Below are 12,614 nucleotides of genomic sequence, written 5' to 3'. Positions count from 1 at the left end.
CACAAAGAGCTGGCTGTTAGCTCCCCAGTCCCACTTGAACTTGTGTGTCTCTATGTGTCTTACTCGATTCTCTCTAATGGGAAAGGTCTGCATAGGATTTATCATCCTGTATTTGGAGACAAGACCTTGGGTTTTTCTTAGTTCCCTCGACACCTAATAGGGAAACCATAGAATGTGAGTGCCAAACCATGGCAGGGATAGGAAACAAAAAACTCACTGTTCCTGAGGCAACTCCTTGCAGGTTTTTGGCCAACTGTAATTATTCGTCCCTTAAAAGAAAGGCAAGTTATTTCTGGTTATGCAGGAGAGGCTTGCTTTTAAATCTAATTGATTTTTGAAATGTTTTCTGACTTTTTGTTGGAAGCCTCAGATAATTTATCTACTCTTTATGATAGGTGAATGGTACTAGGCAATAGCATTATGCATGCTATTCTGGGCATACTCAGTAGTTAAGTTGGTATGGGCAGCACAAGGTTCTGTCCCCTCTGCCCCCTGGTTGCTGCTCCCAGCCAAAAATATCATTACTGGAGGTTACTCTGAGGGTGCAAGTTAAAGGAGGCTCACTTGGAAGCAGCTGTGCCTGCCCAAGGCCTTTTGCCTATCCACTCTACAGACATAGACCACATTAAAGTCATTATTCACCTGACCCTTCAGACTTTCTCCTTCCCTTTGTTGTACAGTCCTCTCCCAGATGGGAATGCACTGGTGATAAATGGAATCTGTGAGAATAGGAAGGTTTCTTTCGAGGAGGCCCCCTAGGTATTAGGGGACTCTAATTTTTCATATGTAGAACTTCCAGACTAGAGAAAGTTGTTTCCAAATGGTTGGGGAGGAAGCAGGAAGAAGGGGAAAGAAGTTGATCCAGGTCATACCATGAAAACAAGTAAGCAAGGGATCCCTTTGACTGCTCTTCCCTCTGTAGAAACAGAAGGACTACTTAAAGAACCTGAATGAGAAGGACTCTGAGAGGCCTTCTGATCTAACCCATATTGGACAAAAGTCTACTTGACAGTATTCCTGACAAGTGGCTAGCTAGCCTTTGCTTGAAGATCTCTGATGGAGAAGAACCCGCCACCTGGGGCAGCCCATTCTACTTTTGGACAATTCTGATTGTTTGGAAATTTTCCTTATTGTCAGGCTGAAATCAGCCTTCTTGTAGCTTCTACCCATTGTTCCTAATTCTTCCCTACTCCCCAGCCTAACAAGACTCTTCTATATTATAGCTTTTCATATATTAAAGATGAGTACTTCCCCCCCCCCCCCCCAGTCTTGTCTTCTCCAAGCAGAAGCATACCCAATTCCTTCACCTGATTGTCATATTGACATCATCTTGAGCTCCTTCTGGTCATCCCTCTTCCAGTTTCTCCAACTTATCAATATCCTTTAAAAACCATGATTCCCCAGAGCCAGGCATAGTGTTCCAGGTATGATCTGACTATGGCAAATTAAAACTAGACTTTGACTTCCTAGTGTCCCAAACACTGTGCCTCTCAATGTAGCCTAAGATTGTTTTTTGGCTATCTTATCACAATGTTGGCTCATATTGAGTTTAAAGTCCACTCAAATTGACAGATCTTTTTCAGATGAACTATCTAGCAATACTTTCCCTATCTTGATTTTTTTCCCCCTAATTTGATTTTTTTTAACCTAAGTATAAGACTTACATTTATTCCTGTAAAATTTCAACTTACTCAATTGATCCCAATGTTTTGGACTTGTGAGATCTTTTTGAATCTTGGTCATAGTTCCTCCTACTTTTGTCTGCAAATTTGATAAACATGCCATCTTTCCCTTTATCAAGTCATTGATAAGATGTTTAACAGCCTAAGGCCAACAATATGTCTGGAACATTCTTTTAGGGACCTTCCAGAATGACGTAGAACCATTCTTTCAGTTCAGCTATTCATCCAAAACCAAATCCATTATTATCTAGCCTTCCTTTTCCACAAAAATAGCATGAGAGATTTGTTAAATGCTTTGCTAAAACCTTGGTAAACTAAAACTAGTAAGTGGGGTTAATCAGGCATGACCTGTTCTTCCTTACGCACCTATTTGTTCCAGAATTTTGACAGAAATTGAAGTTGTACTTATTGCTCTATAGTTTGCCAATTCCTTTTTAAAAATCCAGACATTTGCCTTTTTCTAATCCTGTTGTACTCCCATTCTTCATGAAATTTTAAAGACTGACAACAGTGATTCAGCAATCAAATAAATCTACCAGTTCTCTGGGATATAGTTTTTCTGGACCTGGTGACTTGAAGGGCAAGTAGGTAGATACTTTCTCACTTTTTCCCTACTAATCTTAGACCTTAATATCCTGTTAACTATTTTTGTTCAGTCCTTGGCAGACAAAGCAGAAACAAAGTAAGAACCAGGCAGCCTTTCTTTCTCTTGTCAGTTATGAATGGCCCATCCACTTTGAGCAACAGTCCTATCTGGTCTTTAATCATCCTTTTCCTCAGTTCAGCTCTTTAAAAATTATTTTGGGGGGTCATTTTTTTGGCTTTCCTACCAACTTTAGCTCATTCTGAACTTTGAGTTTCCTGACACTGTTCTTACAGGCCCGTGCCAGGCTTTGTATTCATCTTCCATTACCTGCCTCTGCTTTCATCTTTTATGCACATCTTTTCAGAAACCCAAGTTGCTTAAGTTCCATTTGCTTCTACATTTCTTTCTCTTTCTCATTGAAATTATTTTCTTTGTGTCTTCAGAATTTCATTCTTGAAAACTTCCTTTCCCTCCTGGTATGACTTCTGACAAATTTTGATCCATAGGATCTTACCTAATCCTTTCTTTGAGTCTTTTGAAATCTTTACTCCAATAACTTTTTATGCATGTCAGACCATGCTCAGTTGTCCTCTCCTTCAAATTTCTAAGATGAAGTGAGCACTTTCCCCTTGATTTCTCCTCATTTCTAACTTAATATCCAGTTCCTTTTGGCAAACTTCTGATCCAGAATAGCAATTTCCCAACTTCTTCCATCTTTTGACAAATGAAGTTATCATTTGAGCAAGCCACAAAATTATGAGTTGCTGCTCTGCTTTTCACTAAGCATGAACTCTGGCAGGAATCCAGATGATGACTACAGTGTCCTTATTCCACAGTGCCAGGCTTGTCTGTTTCCAAAACTTATCTGTTTCCTCCCTCTGCCTGGGTGTTCTGTAGTATATTCTTTTCTTTTTCCTTTGACTGTTATAGGTTTCTGACCTGACAGCATCTCTGGGTCTATATCACACTTCCTTTGAGGATGAATAGCTTCTTTCTCCTCAGAGTCCCACCCCCATTGCTGGTATTGAACTCCAGAAGCTCAACAGTCCTTCACTTTCTCTGTCACCATCTTCCATTCTCCTGTTGCAGACAAGTCTTCTGTCTCCTGCTGCAGACAAGTCTCTGTCTTTAGAGAAACTTTTTTTCTTTGTCTTTATATGGAAGCTCTTTCATCTTTTTAAGTTACATTACATTCTTCCTGATGACATGGATTGAAGAGATATTCTTCCAGGACCTCTACTTTGTCTTCTCAAAAGGAGACCATCCTGTTCTTTGGGCATAACAGAAAGATGAATGTAATGAAATCTTTGCAAATCACTACAAAATTTTCCCTGCCAGAAACATGAGTTTCTTGGGCTTTTGTTTTTCTTACTAGTTGTGGCCAGCTCCCAAGATAATTCCTGTGGGCCTCCTGCCCAATGGGGTCTTGAAATCCAAAGTTTTTATTCTCACCTCTATAGCATTATAGACACACCCAACTTCCTTTCCTTTGTCTTCCTTACTTTCTCTTCAAGTTTTGGGGGATCTTCCAGTTCTCTTCCTTTCTTCTCTGTCCTTGAGTCAGCACAGCTTAAGTGATTCTCCTGTCTAACCAAATGCTCTAGTCCTGAAGCCAGCTTGTAGCAAGCAGATGCCCCACAAGTAGGAAGGGGGTAGGCTTTGCAGTGGAAAGGAGTTTCTTTTTATTTTGATATAGCAAGGATTTCAGAACATCCCACAGGAAGGTAGTTTGAAGAAAATAGGATTCCCTTTCTTAGTACTCTGAGATTCCTCCCTCCTCAGCCTGGGAAATGGAGCAAACCTACTACATATTCATAAAGTCTTTCCTGTTTCCTCTAGAACCCCAACCTCCATTTCTTTGGGAAAGAAACACTTTTTGTGGTGGATATGTCTGCTCTGTGCCCCTTGGGAGAGGTCTGCCAATAAAAAATGACTCCTCTGATAGCCAGGGGTATGTGTTACATGCCAAGGCTTCTGCTGATGATTAGCAATATGCCATTTTGCTTATAGTTCCTGAATCTAGGCAACTTGTCATTGGTACCCACTTTCCCCTCATAATACATGCTTTGTAAATTTTCATGATGGTAGAAGCTATGAAGTAGATGATGCAAGGTGATTTTATAGATGAGAAAACTGAGGTTCAGAGTTTGATATAGCCAAGATCAAATAGCTAGGATATGTCAAGAGTTGGGGTTTGAACCAGTACTCTGACTCCAAATCCAGACACTTGGGTGCCCAGACCCCACCCAGGAGTGCCCATGGAACAAAACTTTCTTCTGATCTTTGAGAGGTTTTAAAGTTTTAAGAATCATTCAGACCAAGATGCGAATAGCTAATAGAGTTGGCCAGGGAGAAGGTAAGGTAGAGAATATTTGTGTTATGAAGCAGAAGCTTATAAATTTAATGAATATCCAGTTAGAGGTCAGACATAGTCTATTCTTTCAACCAAATTTAGAATCTACCTCTTCATTATCTGTGATAAACTTTTCCTCTCCCACAGGCCACAGTGGGAAATCTACAACCAGCCAATCTTTTCTATATTATTGCCTAGAACTTTCTATTGCCTACATCCTCAGCCTGGGTGGGTCATTAACACAGACAGAACCTGAGATCAAAGATATTATTCTTTTTCTGGGATTCTTGCCCTCTGCCACCACTTGACCCTGTCAGAGAAAGAAAGAGCCAGCCAAGGTGGATCTTACCCAGTGTTTTACAGGGTTCATTGGGTTCATAGATTTGCTGGCCCTGATCTTTATTTACCTGTCCCCCTTCTACTATTACCACCATCCTTGAAATACTGATCTTGGCATCCTCTTCATCCATTCCCTCACCCCTGTCTCTACAAACTCTCAAGCATAGCAATACATTTTTTTTTGTTTATCTACAGGGAAAGAGAATGCAGAAATTAAGAAATAATGTACCAGAGTTTGGGAATTAGCAGTGTGTAAAAATCGTCCATGTCTGACACTAGGCAGGAACTAAACTTTCTAAATTCTAAGCTAAAGTTCCATAAAAGACTAGCCTAGGGGATGCCATTTGCTTGGAATATTTTCACCCCTCCCCTCCCACCCCACGACCCTAAAAGAGTATTGCATCTGTCCCTTCCATACTCCACAACATCTCCTAAACCAATTTTAAGTGGACTTGGATTGAGTTTATTCGTCAGTTCTACAAGCCTTTTTACTACATATGGGTTTGGTGGTTTTAGTCCATATTATTGTCTAAGCAGATTTCTATCTTCCCACTGCCAGGCATTGAAAAAGTGGAAAATGAAAATGTAGGATGAGACAGGACGTCAATGATCCTCTAGTCTAGTCTGTATCTGAACAAGAATAATAGGATCATATATTCAGAGCTAGAAGGGACCTGAGATTTTACATTTTACAGGGGACGAAATGAAGACTCGGAAGGGCTAAGTGAATTGGATTCCAATACAGCCGTTAGGCTTTAGTTACCACTCGGTACAATACTGGTTCACTCCTTTTCTGCTTCTATATTCCCCTGGTTCAATCCTTTACACCATTTCTTCAGAGTAATTCTTCACTATTGATATGTTAACAGCTTACTCATACCTCCCTGTACCTCTCTACCGTCTTTCAGATGACCTACAATTTTACATTCCATGGAGACTGATATTCCAAGTAGCTGGAAGACTATTAAAAGAGTTTCAGGGGGAAATTGGAGGTCGTTAAAAGTGCTGATCTTTCAAAATATCTGAAAGAAGAGCACATCTAAAGGAGTGGGGCCAGGAAAGGGTGCTTTGGTCCAGGAAGTCACAGGGATGGTGAGTGGAGCCTTAAAACAGTCTCCTCCTGACACCTCTCTCTCACCTTAAGATGCTTTAGAACATTATTACTTGGAGGAGCCTTCAACAGAGTTATTTCACAACCTACCGAAGGGATACCAAATTCAGAAAAGTTGCACCAGAATGCAAGCTGGTGAGGCTTTGCCTACAGGCCTGGGGATGGGCCAGATGTTTTCACACCAGGCCACACACTAACCCAGCTATGTTCATAGAGTCTCATCACCAGGTTAGTTGCAAGGTGATGATCTGACCACGGCATCTTTTGAAGACCATCCAGTATGTATTGCAAAGAGGTTAGAGTGCCCTAGATCTTGGGGACTGCTCAAGTCTCCTGGTGACCACCAGAGGGCACCGATGACCCACCAATCATAGAGAAATTGAAACATCTACGCCCCCATCCCTAGGCAAAACTGGAAAATCTTCAAGAAAGCACCAACTTATACAGCCCTATCATTTTATGGATGAGGAAAGGGGGCCTGGAGAAGGGAAGGGGATCTTCCCAAGTTTTATAGCTGGTCTCTGGTTTCCTGGTCCAGTGCTACTTCCGGGAGTCTGTCCATTCCCCCCACCCGCTTTACCTCCCCAACTCCTACTCCTATTCAGTACTACTCCTACTTCAAGCCTTGTACAGAGGACAGGACGGTAAGGTGGTTCAGGTGTCTACCAATATCCTAAACCAGGATTCTCAAACTCTTTGGTTTTAGGACCCTTTTGCACTCTTAAAAATTATCGAGAACCCCAAAGAGCTTTTGTTTATATAGGTTATGTCTATCAATATTTACCATGTTAGAAATTCAAGCTGATCATTTTTTAATACTTATTCATGTATTATGAAAAATAACTATTTTCCAAAGCAAAAAATTGGAAGAGTGGCATTGTTTAATGTATTTTTTTTGCTAATCTTTTTAATGTCTGTTTTAATAGAAGACAGTTGGATTTTCATATCTGCTTCTGCATTCAATCTGTTATGATCTATTGTTTTGGTTGAAGTATGTAAAGAAATACAGCCTCACATAGATGTGTAGTTGGAAAAGGGAAGAGTATTTTAATAGGCAAATAACATCTTAATATTATTAAGGTAGTTTGATCTAATAGACCCCCTGAAAGTGTCTCAGAACCCTCAGGGATTCCAGACCACACTTTGAGAACCAACGGCTTAAACCCAAGCCAGAGACAAAAGTGGCAAGGGTGAAGGCCAAACCACTGGCATTGGAGCTGGGAATGTAGAACACTTGGTTATTCTTTGCACACTTTCTGCCCTACTCGAGAGCAGACTCTGGGATCATAAATGCATAAATTTTATAGCTGGAGGGAATGGGCAAACTGAGGCCCAAAGTAAAGTAGTTTGCCTAAGATCACTAAGTAACAGACTCCAGATCTTGTTCTTCCAACATACCACCATTGCCTGTGTATGTACACATAGTGTACAACAAGCGGGCTAGACTAGATTTCTAAGCCCCCTTCTACCTCAGACAGAAACCCTGAAGCCAGGCCAGACTAGGGGCCCACCTGTCAGGCTACAATCAACCAGCTACATCACTGGCAATAAGAGAGTCTGAAAAAAAGGCTTCACTGCCTATGCCCAGGTCTTCTCTTCCTCCAGGATTAGCTTCAGCCAAATCAGCTTTTCCCCTGTTCCCTCTTGTTCTCTCCTGGCTGGATCTGGAGCATAGGGTAACTATAGCTGGAGAAAAGAAATTCGATCCCAGGAGGAAGAAGCTATAAATCCAGAATGCAACCATGATGGAGAGAAAATCTTCCTAGCCACTACCATCCTTACACCATCACTCCTCCTGCCCCCTTCCCCCCACCCCCACTACCCCCAGCAAGCAGTGCTTGCCTAAAGCTCCTCTCCAAACTTTGTCACACAATTACAGACTTGGAAGTAGAAATCTTGGAGCTTACCTAGATCACCCCTTTAATTATATCCATTTCAGGACTCCACTTCTTCTAATGGAAGATGTCTTTTCTCCAATTGATTTCGCCAATGGTGTAATGGAAAGAGTCAGAATGACTAGGTCTGAATCCCTGCTCTGATCCCTTGCTACCTCTATGAAAAGTCATTTTATTAATCTAGGCCTCTAACTTATTCACCTGAAAAGGGGGCCTTTTACCTCCCAAAAATGTTATGGTTCTTTGTACCTCAATTTCACCAACTGATTAGTGATCTCTAAGGCCCCTTCCTATGAAAACAGAAACAGTAGATGCTGCATATTCCAAGATCTTTCCTGATTCTAACCTTTGTCCCAAGGACCCTTTCAACAGAATACCTGGTGTCTCAGAATGGGTTATCCCTCTTTAAGAGCCTTCAGGTGAGAGTGAGGTGACTGTTTTCCAAACCAAAATTCAGGGCCCATGTTCTGACAAAAGTCCCTTCTGCTAGGACAGGATCATATTCACTGTATAAGTATAATAAGATCATTACTTTAAAGCTGAAAGAGGGACCTTAGAAATCATCTAGCTCAACTCCTTGTTAAGCCCAGAGAGACAATTTGGCTGAGGTAATAAGGTGTTAGAGGGAGAGTTAGAAGCTATATCCTCTGACTCAATCTACCTCCTACCTCTTTACACTGGATGATGCTTATCACCTTTATATAAGAGCATGACTTTAGGGTCTGTTTCAGAGACATCTGGGCCCACTGGAAGCTCCTGGTCCCCTCCCTTCCCAGCCTTGGACTGCCCCCGCCCCCGCCCCCATCCCCAGAACTTTGCCAAGCCCTACCTCAGCCTCCCTGTCTCCACACTAGCTCTTGGTGGTTTGAGGAAGAATGGCTTCCTCAGCCCCTCCCATCCTTTGTGGCTTTGCTGTCTCCAGTTTAGAAATTGGGTACAGATGTGCCCAGAGGAAGAGGAGGAAGAGGATAGGCTCTGGAGAGGGGTAAAGAAACTTCCTCACATTAAGGATATAAATGAGAAATAGCTCTAGTATCCAGCATTAGAGAAGGCATAGCCTTGCAGGGGCTCCTTGAAGGTTCCAAGGAGGCAGAGAGCTCAGAGATTGTTTCCAAACCACTCCCCAAGGAGAGGAAAGAGAAGTGGTGGGATGACTATCTTTGGAGATCTCTAGATGACTCCCCTGGAGGCTAGCTAGAAGGGAGGTAGGGCTTGGTGCCGTGCTCTGAGCTGCTAAAGGCAGAAGCTTGTCTTAAGCGGAGCAGGAAACTGGCATCCCAGGCCCACATCTCAAAGCTCACAGGGGCTTGGCCCAAGTCTCAGGGCCTGGGACTGGGGTTGGGGCTAAGGTACCAAGCTGGGCCAGTAAGTAACTTCCTGCTCTGGAATAACAAAGTCAGTAGTGTTCCCCCAAGCTAGTCATCGAAACCAGCTGCCATCCAAAAGCAATATGGTTGGCACCAAGACCAGACCTAGAAGCTGATTCTACTCAGAGGAGGAGGAGGAGGACCTTCTTATAAAGAACTCTCCTACATTCACAAGCTCAGCCCAAGGGCAAGGAAGGACTCCATGCTCAGTACCTGAATCCTTCTTCTTTTAGGGAGGTGAAGATTTAAGAATTCAAGTCCACAAAGGGAGAAAATGAGATAAAAGCATCCTGATGGCTTTTCTAAAGACCATTAGGTATAAAGCTAAGGCTTCCTCTCCCTCAAGATGCCTCCATTCATGTGAGAGCTTCTCTGGGAGAAGGAAAAGGTTCTGGAAGAGCTATAAAGTGCCCCTCTTACAGTATCGGGGCCCAGCTGCTGAAGGGAGGGGTGAGATGAAGCCCTGAGGAGAGGAGGAAGGGAACACCAGAGGAGAGAGCCTGAGAAGAGGGCGGGGAGACCCTAGTGGGTGCCTGCTAACCTGGGGGAGCTTTTTGCAATTCAGGAGACAGGGAGGCGGCAGGGGCTGTGGTGGGAGCCAGACAAATGAAGGGGTTTTTGTTTGACTCTGGCTCTGGTTATAAATCTGAGGAAAGACTCCAGGCTGCCCAGCTTCCCCCTCCCTCCCTCCCTCCTCCTCCTCCACTGCCTCCCAGGGAAGGCCTAGCCTGTGGTGCTTTAGATAGGAGCAGACTAGAGGACTACCCCAGAATCCAAAGTGGAGATTTCTCAGGCCCCCAGAGGGTCGCTAGGCAGCCCAGCCTGAGCCAAAAGCAGCTTGGAATGGAAGGAGAGATGGAGGATCACTTGGCTGATGAGAAACTCCTAGGAGGGGCTAGACTAAGGCCATTTCCTTGAAACTCCTTTCTCGGAGCAAGGGGGACCCCTTGCCTCTGCCAAAGCATAGCCCTTTAGCCACTAAATGTGCTTCCCTTCCCCCTCCCTCAGGGCCCCTCCTTTCCCCTCTAGGCCTCATTTGATTTCAACAAACATTTAAGTACATGTCTATCCTGAACAGGACCGTGTTGGAGTGGCAGAGCCAAGGGAGGGAACATGCACACATATACGTGTGTATATTTTTATACCTAACATAAATCTTGCTCTCAAGGAGACAATTATTTAATGGCAAACCATGGGGCAAGAAACTAAGGAGAATTACATAGTGGAAAGGAGAGGAGTATCAAGGGGGCAAAGGCAGAACTATGGAAAGGAAAGTCACGTTCCTTGAAGGAGAGATCTGGGAAGGCTCCCTGGGAAAGGTGGCATCTGAATTGGGCCTCTAATAAAGAGACCTCAGCAGATGGAAATACTTAGAAAGAGCTTATTCTAGGCAGGAGGAGAGGCTGAGTAACAGCAGGGAAGGGAGAAGGCAAGATGGCCATTGCTCCACACAGCTCTCTGAGCTGGCACCAATTGGATCCAATTCTGAACAGCCACACTCGATCCTCCAGCCAAATAAAATAAAGAATAAAGAGCCAAAATGAGGGGAACAAACTGCCTTCCCAAATAGCTCATTACATTTCTGCCAAGGGAGGAAGCCATGCAGCTTAATGGAGCTGCCCTCCGAGTTGGAAAGACGTGGATTCAAATCCTACTTTAGAGAGATGCTGTTTGAACAAATGCCAACCTCTCAATGCTATGCAAGACTGAGGCACAGAGAAGGCTCCAACCTGCACTGACATAGGAAGTTTCTTCATCCAGTCATATCACAGGGTTCGATCTCCACTCTAATTCATTAAAGAAGGAAAGAAACAGGCATTTGTCAAGCACCTGCTATGTGCTTTACAAATATATGATTCTCACAGAGACCCTGGGAGGCAGGTCTTCTAGTTATCCCCATTTTACAGAGGAGGAAACTGGGGCAGACAGGTTAAGTAATTTGCCCAAGGTCACACAGCTAATACATGCCCCAGGGTTAGATTTGAACTCAAGTTTTTCTGATTTGAAGGTCCAGAGCCCCATGCATTATATCACCTTGCTCTGCAACTTCCACAGACTGCTTTTCTACCTCCCTGTGGCCAACCAGATTCTGTCCAACAGTTGTTGGATCCTTCCTAAGTCTGCACTTCCCCAGGGCCATGGCATGATCTCCCCGGCCCTCCACATTTCCTCTGAACACACTCAAACTGGTCAGAACTGAGCAGGAAGCTCCTACTGTGGTCTGAGCAGGGCAAATTCCAGCAGAATTATCTTATACCCTCCTGTATTCTAGCACTGTGCCTGCACTCTTCCTGCCCTACTGAGGCAATGGATAGTACCTGGTCTTTTATTGTTGTTGTTAAAACCCTCACCTTCCATATTAGACTCAATACTCTGTATTGAGTGGTAAGGGCTAGGCAATGAGGTTTAAGTGACTTGCCCAGGGTCACACAGCTAGAAAGTGTCTGAGACCAGATTTGAACCTAGGAGCACCCATCTCTGGGTCTGACTCTCAATCCACTGAGCCACCCAGCTGCTCCCATACCTTTTTCTGTTTGGTGAGTTAACTCCTTCTGCTTGCAGCCCACTAAAGCCTACTGATCTTTTTCTTTTTTAAAGTATGTTTTGATTTTAAGTTGACAAAATTTTAACTCCATCCTTCCTCTTCTCCCCTCCAAATAAGCCATCTCATATAACAGAGGATCTGTAAAAGAAAAGAAGGAAAAGAATTAGCACAACAGATCAATGTATTAAAAAAGTCAGAAAACCCATAGACACCCCCACACACTTCTGCAAAGGAGTGAGAGAGTGGGATTTAGGGAAAAGAGGAGAGATGTCTTTACTCTTCTTTGCAACTATGCTTGTGGAGGCATAAGTGGATTGAGAGTCAGGCCTAGAGATGAAGGTCCTGGATTCAAATCTGGTCTCAGATACTTCCTAGCTGGGTGACCCTGAGCAAGTCACTTAACCCCCTTTGCCATTCTTCTACCATGGAACCAATACATAGTATTGATTCTAAGATAGAAGGTAAGAGTTTTAAAAAAAAAAAAAAAAGCTGCACTGGTCTTTGTAATTTGACAACATTAATTTTTTTTTATTGTTTTGTGGTTGTAGTTCTTTCCAATTATGCTATTGTAATCATTGCATGTGTTTTCTTGGCTCTGCTTACTTCACTTCATATTCATTCATTTAGTTCTTTTCCTGCTTCTCTATTGTCATTTTCTCCAGCACAGTCATATTCCATTATACTCATGTACCACAATTTGTTTTGCCATTCCCCAAATGATGGGCATCTACTTTTC

This window comes from Gracilinanus agilis, chromosome 2 (assembly GCF_016433145.1).
Source record: "Gracilinanus agilis isolate LMUSP501 chromosome 2, AgileGrace, whole genome shotgun sequence".
NCBI lineage: Eukaryota > Metazoa > Chordata > Mammalia > Didelphimorphia > Didelphidae > Gracilinanus > Gracilinanus agilis.
The sequence above is the reverse complement of the archived record's forward strand: the minus strand, read 5'-3'. Positions refer to the sequence as shown.